Below are 13,675 nucleotides of genomic sequence, written 5' to 3' on the forward strand. Positions count from 1 at the left end.
GCCTATGGTGAAAAAGCAAATATCCTCAGATAAAAACTAGAAAGAAGCTTTCTGACAAACTGCTTTTTGCTATGTGCACTCACCTCAGGGAACTAAACCTTTCTTTACATTGACCAGTTTGGAAACTCTGTTTTTGATGTATCCACAAAGGGACATTAAGGGGCACATTGAGGCCTACGGAGGGTAAGGAAATACCTTCAGATGAGAACTAGAAAAAAGCTACCTGAGAAACTGCTTTGTGATGTGTTCATTCATCTCATAGAGTTAAACCTTTATTTTGATAGAGCAGTCTGAAATCAATGTTATCGTGTAATTTGAGGATGGATATTTGGGAGAGTATTGAAGCCTATGGTGAAAAGGGAAATGTCCTCATATATAAACTAAAAAGAATCCTTCTGAGAAACTGCTTTGTGATATGTGAATTCATCTGACAGTGTTCATCCTTACTTTACATTATGCAGATTTTATACTCTGTGTTTGATGAACCCACGAAGGGATCTTGGGGGTACATTGAGGCCTCTGCTGAACAAATAAATGTCTTCAGAGGAAAACTAGAAACATTTATGGGAAACTTTTTTGAGATGTGTGCATTCATTTCATAGGGTTAAAACTTTCCTTTGATTGTGCAGTTTGAAATCACTGTTTTTGTGGAATCTGAGAAGTGATATATACGAACACATTGACACCTACAGTGAAAAAGGAAATATCGTCAGATATAAAGTAGAAGGAACTTTTCTGAGAAGCTCCTATGTGATGTCTGCATTCATCTCATGGAGTTAAACCTTTCTTTTGTTTGAGCAGTTTGAAATCACTGTTTTTCTGGAATCTCAGAAAGGATATTGGGGAATGCATTGACGCCTACAGTGAAAAAGGAAATATCCTCAGATAAAAACTAGAAACACTTCCGAGAAAGTGCTTCAAATTGTGTGACTTCCTCCAGGAGAGTTAAATCTTTCTTTTCATTGAGCAGTTTGGTAACACTGTTTTTCTATAATCTGCAAAGTGGTATTCAGGAGTGCATTGAGGCATTGAGGCCTATGGGATATATCCTTAGTTTAAAAACTAGAAAGAAGATTTCCAATAAAGTGTTTTTTGATATGTGCATTCCACTGACAGTTAGACCTTTCTTTTCATTGAGCAGTGTGGAAACTCTGTCTTTGATGAATCCATGAAAGGACATTTGGGGGTGCATCAAGGCTGATGGTGAACAAGGAAATCTCTGTAGAGGAAAACCAGAAAGAAGCTTTTGGTGAAACTGCTTTGTGAAGACTGCATTCATCTCATATAGTTAAAACTTTCTTGATTTTGTAGAGCAAGATGGCCGAATAGGAAAAAGCTCCAGTCTCCAACTCCCAGCGTGAGCGACACAGACCGGTGATTTCTGCATTTTCAACTGAGGTACTGGGTTCATCTCACTGGGGAGTGCCGGATGATCGGTGCTGGTCAGCTGCTGCAGCCCGACCAGCGAGAGCTGAAGCAGAGCGAGGCATCGCCTCACCTGGGAAGTGCAAGGGGGAAGGGAATCCCTTTTCCTAGCCAGGGGAACTGAGACACACAACACCTGGAAAATTGGGTAACTCCCACGCCAATACTGCGCTTTAAGCAAACAGGCACACCAGGAGATCATATCCCACACCTGGCCAGGAGGGTCCCACATCCATGGAGCCTCCCTCATTGCTAGTACAGCAGTCTGTGATCTACCGGCAAGGCAGCAGTGAGGCTGGGGGAGGGGCGCCCGCCATTGCTGAGGCTTAAGTAGGTAAACAAAGCTGCTGGGAAGCTCGAGCTGGGTGGAGCTCACAGCAGCTCAAGGAAACCTGCCTGTCTCTGTAGACTCCACCTCTGGGGACAGGGCACAGTAAACAATAACAAAGGCAGCAGAAACCTCTGCAGACGCAAATGACTCTGTCTGACAAGTTTGAAGAGAGCAGTGGATCTCCCAACATGGAGGTTAAGATCTGAGAAGGGACAGGCTCCCTGCTCAAGTGGGTCCCTGACCCCTGAGTAGCCTAACTGGGAGACATCCCCCACTAGGGGCAGTCTGACACCCCACACCTCACAGGGTGGAGTACACCCCTGAGAGGAAGCTTCCAAAGCAAGGATCAGACAGGTACACTCCCTGTTCAGAAATATTCTATCTTCTGCAGCCTCTGCTGCTGATACCCAGGCAAACAGGGTCTGGAGTGGACCTCAAGCAATCTCCAACAGACCTACAGCTGAGGGTCCTGACTGTTAGAAGGAAAACTATCAAACAGGGGGGCACCTACACCAAAACCCCATCAGTAGACAACAAAGATGGGGAAAAAGCAGGGCAGAAAAGCTGGAAATTCAAAAAATAAGAGTGCATCTCCCCCTCCAAAGGAACGCAGCTCATCACCAGCAACGGATCAAAGCTGGACGGAGAATGACTTTGACGAGATGAGAGACGGCTTCAGTCCATCAAATTTCTCAGAGCTAAAGGAGGAATTATGTACCCAGTGTAAAGAAACTAAAAATCTTGAAAAAAAGTGGAAGAATTGATGGCTAGAGTAATTAATGCAGAGAAGGTCCTAAACGAAATGAAAGACATGAAAACCATGACACGAGAAATACATGACAAATGCACAAGCTTCAGTAACTGACTCAATCAACTGGAAGAAAGAGTATCAGCGATTGAGGATCAAATGAATGAAATGAAGCGAGAAGAGAAACCAAAAGAAAAAAGAAGAAAAAGAAATGAACAAAGCCTGCAAGAAGTATGGGATTATGTAAAAAGACCAAATCTACGTCTGATTGGGGTGCCTGAAAGTGAGGGGGAAAATGGAACCAAGTTGGAAAACACTCTTCAGGATATCATCCAGGAGAACTTCCCCAACCTAGTAGGGCAGGCCAACATTCAAATCCAGGAAATACAGAGAATGCCACAAAGATACTCCTCGAGAAGAGCAACTCCAAGACACATAATTGCCAGATTCACCAAAGTTGAAATGAAGGAAAAAATCTTAAGGGCTGCCAGAGAGAAAGGTCGGGTTACCAACAAAGGGAAGCCCATCAGACTAACAGCAGATCTCTCGGCAGAAACTCTCCAAGCCAGAAGAGAGTGGGGGCCAATATTCAACATTCTTAAAGAAAAGAATTTTCAACCCAGAATTTCATATCCAGCCAAACTAAGTTTCATAAGTGAAGGAGAAATAAAATCCTTTACAGATAAGCAAATGCTTAGAGATTTTGTCACCACTAGGCCTGCCTTACAAGAGACCCTGAAGGAAGCACTAAACATGGAAAGGAACAACCGGTACCAGCCATTGCAAAAACATGCCAAAATGTAAAGACCATCAAGGCTAGGAAGAAACTGCATCAACTAACGAGCAAAATAACCAGTTAATATCATAATGGCAGGATCAAGTTCACACATAACAATCTTAACCTTAAATGTAAATAGACTAAATGCTCCAATTAAAAGACACAGACTGGCAAACTGGATAAAGAGTCAAGACCCATCAGTCTGCTGTATTCAGGAGACCCATCTCACACGCAGAGACATACATAGGCTCAAAATAAAGGGATGGAGGAAGATTTACCAAGCAAATGGAGAACAAAAAAAAGCGGGGGTTGCAATACTAGTCTCTGATAAAACAGACTTTAAACCATCAAAGATCAAAAGAGACAAAGAAGGCCATTACATAATGGTAAAGGGATCAATTCAACAGGAAGAGCTAACTATCCTAAATATATATGCACCCAATACAGGAGCACCCAGATTCATAAAGCAAGTCCTTAGAGACTTACAAAGAGACTTAGACTCCCATACAATAATAATGGGAGACTTCAACACTCCACTGTCAACATTAGACAGATCAACGAGACAGAAAGTGAACAAGGATATCCAGGAATTGAACTCATCTCTGCAGCAAGCAGACCTAATAGACATCTATAGAACTCTCCACCCCAAATCAACACAATATGCATTCTTCTCAGCACCACATCGTACTTACTCCAAAATTGACCATGTAATTGGAAGTAAAGCACTCCTCAGCAAATGTACAAGAACAGAAATTATAAAAAACTGTCTCTCAGACCACAGTGCAATCAAACTAGAACTCAGGACTAAGAAACTCAATCAAAAACGCTCAAATACATGGAAACTGAACAACCTGCTCCTGAATGACTACTGGGCACATAACGAAATGAAGGCAGAAATAAAGATGTTCTTTGAAACCAATGAGAACAAAGACAAAACATACCAGAATCTCTGGGACACATTTAAAGCAGTGTGTAGAGGGAAATTTATAGCACTAAATTCCCACAAGAGAAAGCAGGAAAGATCTAAAATTGACACTCTAACATCGCAATTAAAAGAACTAGAGAAGCAAGAGCAAACACATTCGAAAGCCAGCAGAAGGCAAGAAATAACTAAGATCAGAGCAGAACTGAAAGAGATAGAGACCCAAAAACCCCTCCAAAAAATCAATGAATCCAGGAGTTGGTTTTTTGAAAAGATCAACAAAATTGACAGACCGCTAGCAAGACTAATAAAGAAGAAAAGAGAGAAGAATCAAATCGATGCAATTAAAAATGATAAAGGAGATATCACCACCGACCCCACAGAAATACAAACTACCATCAGAGAATACTATAAACACCTCTAGGCAAATAAACTGGAAAATCTAGAAGAAATGGATAATTTCCTGGACACTTACACTCTCCCAAGACTAAACCAGGAAGAAGTTGAATCCCTGAATAGACCAATAGCAGGCTCTGAAATTGAGGCAATAATTAATAGCCTGCCAACCAAAAAAAGTCCCGGACCACATGGATTCACAGCTGAATTCTACCAGAGGTACAAGGAGGAGTTGGTACCATTCCTTCTGAAACTATTCCAATCAATAGAAAAAGAGGAAATCCTCCCTAACTCATTTTCTGAGGCCAACATCATCCTGATACCAAAGCCTGGCAGAGACACAACAAAAAAAGAGAATTTTAGACCAATATCCCTGATGAATATCGATGCAAAAATCTTCAATAAAATACTGGCAAACCGGATTCAGCAACACATCAAAAAGCTTATCCACCATGATCAAGTGGGCTTCATCCCTGGGATGCAAGGCTGGTTCAACATTCGCAAATCAATAAACATAATCCAGCATATAAACAGAACCAAAGACAAGAACCACATGATTATCTCAATAGATGCAGAAAAGGCTTTTGACAAAATTCAACAGCCCTTCATGCTAAAAACGCTCAATAAATTCGGTATTGATGGAACGTACCTCAAAATAATAAGAGCTATTTATGACAAACCCACAGCCAATATCATACTGAATGGGCAAAAACTGGAAAAATTCCCCTTGAAAACTGGCACAAGACAGGGACGCCCTCTCTCACCACTCCTATTCAACATAGTATTGGAAGTTCTGGCTAGGGCAATCAGGCAAGAGAAAGAAATCAAGGGTATTCAGTTAGGAAAAGAAGAAGTCAAATTGTCCCTGTTTGCAGATGACATGATTGTATATTTAGAAAACCCCATTGTCTCAGCCCCAAATCTCCTTAAGCTGATAAGCAACTTCAGCAAAGTCTCAGGATACAAAATTAATGTGCAAAAATCACAAGCATTCTTATACACCAGTAACAGACAAACAGAGAGCCAAATCAAGAATGAACTTCCATTCACAATTGCTTCAAAGAGAATAAACTACCTAGGAATCCAACTTGCAAGGGATGTAAAGGACCTCTTCAAGGAGAACTACAAACCACTGCACAGTGAAATAAAAGAGGACACAAACAAATGGAAGAACATACCATGCTCATGGATAGGAAGAATCAATATCGTGAAAATGGCCATACTGCCCAAGGTAATTTATAGATTCAATGCCATCCCCATCAAGCTACCAAAGAGTTTCTTCACAAAATTGGAAAAAACGGCTTTAAAGTTCATATGGAACCAAAAAAGAGCCCGCATCTCCAAGACAATCCTAAGTCAAAGAACAAAGCTGGAGGCATCACGCTACCTGACTTCAAACTATACTACAAGGCTACAGTAACCAAAACAGCATGGTACTGGTACCAAAACAGAGATATAGACCAATGGAACAGAACAGAGTCCTCAGAAATAATACCACACATCTACAGCCATCTGATCTTTGACAAGCCTGAGAGAAACAAGAAATGGGGAAAGGATTCCCTATTTAATAAATGGTGCTTGGAAAATTGGCTAGCCATAAGTAGAAAGCTGAAACTGGATCCTTTCCTTACTCCTTCTACGAAAATTAATTCAAGATGGATTAGAGACTTAAATGTTAGACCTAATACCATAAAAATCCTAGAGGAAAACCTAGGTAGTACCATTCAGGACATAGGCATGGGCAAAGACTTCATGTCTAAAACACCAAAAGCAACGGCAGCAAAAGCCAAAATTGACAAATGGGATCTCATTAAACTAAAGAGCTTCTGCACAGCAAAAGAAACTACCATCAGAGTGAACAGACAACCTACAGAATGGGAGAAAATCTTTGCAATCTACTCATCTGACAAAGGGCTAATATCCAGAACCTACAAAGAACTCAAACAAATTTACAAGAAAAAAACAAACAACCCCATCAAAAAGTGGGCAAAGGATATGAACAGACATTTCTCAAAAGAAGACATTCATACAGCCAACAGACACATGAAAAAATGCTCATCATCACTGGCCATCAGAGAAATGCAAATCAAAACCACAATGAGATACCATCTCACACCAGTTAGAATGGTGATCATTAAAAAGTCAGGAAACAACAGGTGCTGGAGCGGATGTGGAGAAATAGGAACACTTTTACACTGTTGGTGGGATTGTAAACTAGTTCAACCATTATGGAAAACAGTATGGCGATTCCTCAAGGGTCTAGAACTAGATGTACCATATGACCCAGCCATCCCATTACTGGGTATACACCCAAAGGATTATAAATTATGCTGCTATAAAGACACATGCACATGTATGTTTATTGCAGCACTATTCACAATAGCAAAGACTTGGAATCAACCCAAATGTCCATCAGTGACAGATTGGATTAAGAAAATGTGGGACATATACACCATGGAATACTATGCAGCCATAAAAAAGGATGAGTTTTTGTCCTTTGTAGGGACATGGATGCAGCTGGAAACCATCATTCTTAGCAAACTATCACAAGAACAGACAACGAAACACCGCATGTTCTCACTCATAGGTGGGAACTGAACAATGAGATCACTTGGACTCGGGAAGGGGAACATCACACACCGGGGCCTATCATGGGGAGGGGGTAGGGGGGAGGGATTGCATTGGGAGTTATACCTGATGTAAATGACGAGTTGATGGGTGCTGATGAGTTGATGGGTGCAGCACACCAACATGGCACAAGTATACATATGTAACAAACCTGCACGTTATGCACATGTATCCTAGTACTCAAAGTATAATAATAATAAAAAAAAAACTCTGTGAGATGAATACACGTATCAAAAAGCAGTTTCTTAGAAAGCTTCTTTCTAGTTTTTATCTGAGGATGTTTCATTTTCCCTATAGTCTTCAATGCGTTCCCAAATATTCCTTCTCAGATGACACAAAAGGGTTGATTTCTGACTGCTCGATGAAAAGAAAGTTTTAACTCCATGGGATAAATGAACACATCATAAAGCAGTTTCTCAGAAAGCTTCTTTCTAGTTTTTATCTGAAGATATTTCCTGGTTCACCAGAGACCTCAATGCGCCATGAAATGTCTCGTCAGGGAGACGTAAAATACAGTTTCCAAACTGTGCAATGTGAAGAAACGTTTAACTCTGTGCGATAAATGCACATATCACAAAGCAGTTTCTCGAAAAGTTTCTTTCTAGTTTTTGTCTGAGGATACTTCCTTTTTCACCATAGGCTTCAATGCACTTTGAAATAACTCTTTTTGTTTTACACATACGGTTTTCCACACTGCTCATGGAAAAGAGAGGTCTAGTTCTGTGAGGGTAATTCACATGTCATGCAACAGTTTCTCAGGATGCTTCTCTCTAGTTTTTATCTGAAGATATTTCCTTTTTCACCATAGGCTCAATGCACTCCCGAATATCCTGTTGCAGATTCCACAAAGAGTGTTACTAAACTGCTCAATGAAAAGAAATGTTTAAGTCTTTGAGATGATTTCACACATCACAAAGCAGTTTCTCGGAAAGCTTCTTTCTAGTTTTTATGCTAGGATATTTCGTTTTTCAACATAGGCTTAAATGCACTTCCAATATCCCTTTTCAGATACCACAAAAACTGTGATTTCAAACTGCTCAAACAAAACAAAGTTTTAACTCTATGAGAAGAATGCACATATCACAAAACAGTTTCTCAGAAAGTTTCTCTCCAGCTTTTATCTGAAAATATTTCATTTTTCACCATAGTCCTCAATGCGCTTCTGAATATCCCTTTGCAGATTCCACCAAAACATTGTTACCAAACTGCGCAATGAAAAGTAAGGTTTATCTCTGTGACAGGAGTTCTCACAAGACAAAGCAGTTTCTCGGAATGCTTCTTTCTAGTTATTATTTGATGATATTTCCTTTTTCACCATAGGCTTCCATGCTCTCCCAAATAACCCTTCTCAAATTCCACAAAAGAGTGATTTCAAACTGCTCAATGAAAAGAAAGGTTTTACCCTATGACATGAATGCACACATCACAAAGAAGTTTCTCAGAAAGCTTCTTTCTAGTTTTCATCTGAAGATATTTCCTTGCTCACCATAGGCCTCAATGCTCCCCAGAATATCCTTTCAAGGATAACGCAAAGACAGAGATTCTAAACTGTGCAATGTAAAGAAAGGTTTAACTCTGTTGGAACAATGAACATATCACAAAGCAGCTTCTCAGAAAGCTTCTTTGTTGTTTTTATCTGAAGATATTTCCTTTTTCACCATAGGCTTCAATGTGCTCTGAAATATCCCTTGGTAGATTTTACACAAGCAGTTTCCACATTGCTCAGTGAAAAGAGAGGTAGAACTTTGTGAGTGGAATGCACACATCACATAGCAGTTTCTCAGAAAGCTTCTTGGCAGTTTTTATCTGAAGATATTTCCTTTTTCACCATAGGCCTCAATGCGCTCCTGAATATCCCATTGCAGATTATACAAAAACAGTGTTACCAAGCTGTTCAATGAAAAGAAAGGTTTAACTCTGGGGGAAGAATTCACAAAGCACAAAGCAGTTTCTCAGAAAGCTTCTTTCTAGTTTTAATCTGAAGATATTTCCTTTTTAACTATGGGCTTCAATGCTCTCCAAAATATACCTTCTCAGATTCCAGAAAAAGAGTGATTTCAAATTGTTTAATCAAAAGAAAGGTTTAACTCTATGAGGTGAATGTGCACATCACAAAGCAGTTTCTTAGAAAGCTTCTTTATAACTTTCCTCTGAAGATATTTTCTTTTTCACCATAGGTCTCAATCCACACCCAGGTGTCCCTTCAGTTATTTGTCAAAGACAGATTCTACAAACTGTACAACATAAAGAAAGGTTTAACTCTGTGAGATGAATGCACCTAAAACAAAGCAGTGTCTTGGAAAGCTTCTTCCTAGTTTTTATCTGAGGATATTTCATTTTTCACCATAGGCATAAATGCGCTCCCAATATTGCTTCTCAGATACCACAAAACAGTGATTTCAAATTGCTCATTCGAAAGAAAGTTTTAACACTATGAGATGAATGCACTCATCACAAACCAGTTTCTCAGAAAGCTTCTTTATAGTTTTCCTCTGGAGATATTTCCTTGCTCACCACAGGCCTCAAAGTACCCCTAAATGTCCCTTTGCTGATATGTCAAAGACAGAGTTTCTGAGTTTAATGCACTCATCACTAAACAATTTCTCAGAAAACTTCTCTCCAGTTTTTATCTGAAGATGTTCCCTTTTTCACCGAAGGCCTCATTGTGCTCCCGAATATACCTTTGTAGATTCCACAAACACAATGTTACAATCTGCACAATGAAAAGTAAGGTTTATCTCTGTTAGAGGAATGCACACATCACCAAACAGTTTCTCAGAATGTTTCTTTCTACTTTTCATCTGAAGACATTTCCATGCTCACCATAGGCATCAAAGTGTCCCTGAATGTCCTTTCATGGATTCCTCAAAGACGGAGTTTCCAAACTGCACAATGTGAAGAAAGGCTTAACTCTGTGAGATGAATGCACATATCACAAAGCAGTTTGTCGGAAAGCTTCCTTTCAGTTTTAATCTGAGGGTATTTCCTTTTCTACCATAGGCTTCAAAATTCTCCCAAATATCCCTTCTCAGGTAACACAAAAACAGTGATTTCAAATGGCTCAATCATAATAAAGCTTTATCTCTATGAGATGAATGCACACATCACAAAGCAGTTTCTCAGAAAGCTTATTTCTAGTTTTCATCTAAAGATATTTCCTTGCTTACCATGGGCCTCAATGGGATTCCGAATGTCCTTTCATGGATTCTTCAAACACAGAGTTTCCAAAGTGTGCAATGTAAAGAAAGGTTTAACTCTGTGAGAGGAATGCACATATCACAGAACAGTTTCTCAAAAGCGTCTTTATTGTTTTTTTCTGAGGATATTTCCTTTTTCAACATAGGATTCAATGCACTCTGAAATATCCCTTGGTAGATTTTACACATATCTACCAAGGATTATTACATATTCCAGAAAACCAGTGTTACCAAACTGCTCAATGAAAGGTAAGCTTTAATTCTATGAGAGCATTTCAAACAACACAAAGCAGTTTCTCAGAATGCTTCTTTCTAGTTTTTATTTGAGGATACTCCCTATTTCATTATAGGCTTCAAGTGTCCCTCAAATATCCCTTCTTAGATTCCACAAAAACAGGGATTTCAAATTGCTCTATCAAAAGAAAGGTTTAACTCTGTGAGATGAATGCACACATCACAAAGCAGTTTCTCAGAAAGCTTCTTTCCAATTTTCACCTGAAGCTATTTCCTTGTTCACCATAGGCCTCATGGTGCCCCCACGTGTTTTCACACTGCTCAATGAAAAGAGAGGTATAACTCTGTGAGTGGAATGTACACATCACAAAGCAGTTTCTCATAAAGTTTCTCTCCAGTTTTTATCTGAAGATATTTCCTTTTTAACCATAGACCTCAACATGCTCATGAATATCTCTTTGCAGATTATACAAACACAGTAATACAAAACTGCTAAATGAAATGAAAGGTTTAACTCTGCAACAGGAATTCACACAATGCAAAGCACTTTCTTGGAAAATTTGTTTCTAGTTTTTATCTGAATATATTTCCCCTTTCACCATAGGCTTCAATGCTCTCCCAATACCCCTTCTCAGATTCCACAAAATAATGATTTCAGACAGCTCAATCAAAGAAACGTTTAACTCTATGAGATGAATGTACATGTCTCCAAGCGGTTTCTTAGAAAGCTTCTTGCTAATTTTCCTCTGAAGATATTTCCTTATTCACCATAGGCCTGAATTCCACCCCAAGTGTCCCTTCGTGGATTCCTCAAAGACAGAGTCTACAAACTGTGCAATGTAAAGAAAGGTTTAACTCCATGAGACGAATGCACCTATCACAAAGCACTTTCTTGGAAAACTTCTTTCTTGTTTTTATCTAAAGATATTTTCTTTTTCACTATATTCTTCAATGTGCTCCAAAATATCCCTTCACAGATTACACAAAAGCATTTCAGAATGTTCAATGAAAAGAAAGGTTTAAATCTATGCGATGAATGCACACATCACAAAGCATTCTCTCAGAAAGTTTCCTTCTAATTTTCATCTGAAGATATTTCCTTGCCCACCTTAGGCCTCAAGGCGCACCTGAATGTTCTTTTGCAGACTTGTCAAAGACAGAGTTTCCAAACTGTGCAATGTAAAGGAAGGTTTAAATCTGATATGAATGCTTATATCACAAAGCACTTTCTCAGAAAACTTCTTCCTAGTTTTTATCTGAGGATATTTCATTTTTCAACATGGACTTCAATGCGCTCCAAAATATCCCTTGGTAAATTTTACACAAACTGTGTTTCAACACTGCTCAATGAAAAAAGAGGTATAATTCTGTGAGTGGAATGTACACATCACAAAGCCGTTTCTCATAAAGCTTCTTTCCAGTTTTTCTATGAAGATATTTGCTTTTTCACCATAGGCCTCAATGCGCTTGAGATTATACAAAAACAGTGTTACCAAACTGCTCAATGAAAAGAAAGGTTTAACTCTGTGAGAGAAATTCACACAACATGAAACACTTTCTCAGAAAGGTTCTTTCTAGTTTTTGTGTGAAGATATTTCCTTTTTCATTATAGGCTTCAGTGCTCTCCCAAATGTACCTTCTCAAATTGCACAATAACAGTGATTTCAAACATCTCGTTTGAAAGAAATATTTAACTCTGTGAGATGAATGTACACATTACAAAGCAGCTTCTCAGAAAGCATCTTTATAGTTTTCCTCTGAATATATTTCCTTGTTCACCATAGTCCTCAATGCAACCCCAAGGGTCCCTTTGCAGATTCGTCAAAGACAGAGTCTACAAACTGCGCAATGTAAAGAAAGGTTTAACTTTATGAGATGAATGCACTATCACAAGGCAGTTTCTCATAATGCTTCTTTCTAGTTTTAATCTGAACATATTTCCTGGTTCACCATAGGCCTCAATGCAACCCTGAATGTCTCTTCATGGATATATCAAAGACAGAGTTTCCACACTGTGCAATGTGAAGAAACGTTTAACTCTGTGAGATGAATGCACATGTCACAAAGCAGTTTCTTGGAAAGCTTCTTTCTAGTTTTAATCTGAGGATATTTCCTTTTTCACCATAGGCTTCAAGGTGCTCTGAAGTATCCCTTCTTAGGTTTTACATGAATATTGTTTCCACACTGCTCAAGGAAAAGAGAGGTATAACCCTGTGAGTGGAATTCACACATCATAGAGCAGTTTCTCAGAAAGCTTCTCTCCAGTTTATATCTGAAAATATTTCCTTTTTCACCATAGGCTCAAAGCACTCCTGAATATCCCCTTGCAGATTCCACAAAAACAGTGTTACTAAACTGCTCAATGAAAAGAAAGTTTAAACTCTGTGAGATGATTTCACACATCAGAAAGCAGTTTCTGGGAAAGCTTCTTTCTAGATTTTCTCTGACAATATTTCGCTTCTTACCATAGGCTTAATACCACAAAAACAGTGATATCAAACTGGTCAATCAATATAAAGGTTTTTTTGTTTGTTTGTTTGTTTGTTTGTTTGTTTTTGAGTCAGAGTCTCTCTCTGTCACCCAGGCTGGAGTGCAGTGGTATGATCTTGGCTCACTGCAACCTCCACCTCCCGGGTTCATGCCATTCTCCTGCCTCAGCCTCCCGAGTAGCTGGGACTACAGGCACTGCCACCACGCCCAGCTAATTTTTTTGGTATTTTTAGTAGAGACGGGGTTTCACTGTGTTACAGTGTTAGCCAGGATGGTCTTGATCTCCTGACCTCATGATCCGCCCACCTCAGCCTCCCAAAGTGCTGGGATTACAGGCATGAGCCCCCATGCCCGGCCTATAAAGTTTTAACTATACGAGATGAATGCACACATCACAAAGCAGGTAGTCAGAAAGCTTGTTCCTGGTTTTCATCTGAAGATATTTACTTGCTCACCAAAGGCATCAATGCGCCCCCAAATGTCTCTTCGTGGATATGGCAAAGACAGAGTTTACAAACCGTGCAAT

The sequence above is a fragment of the Macaca mulatta genome, chromosome 16 (genome assembly GCF_049350105.2).
Source record: "Macaca mulatta isolate MMU2019108-1 chromosome 16, T2T-MMU8v2.0, whole genome shotgun sequence".
In the NCBI taxonomy this organism is placed as follows: domain Eukaryota; kingdom Metazoa; phylum Chordata; class Mammalia; order Primates; family Cercopithecidae; genus Macaca; species Macaca mulatta.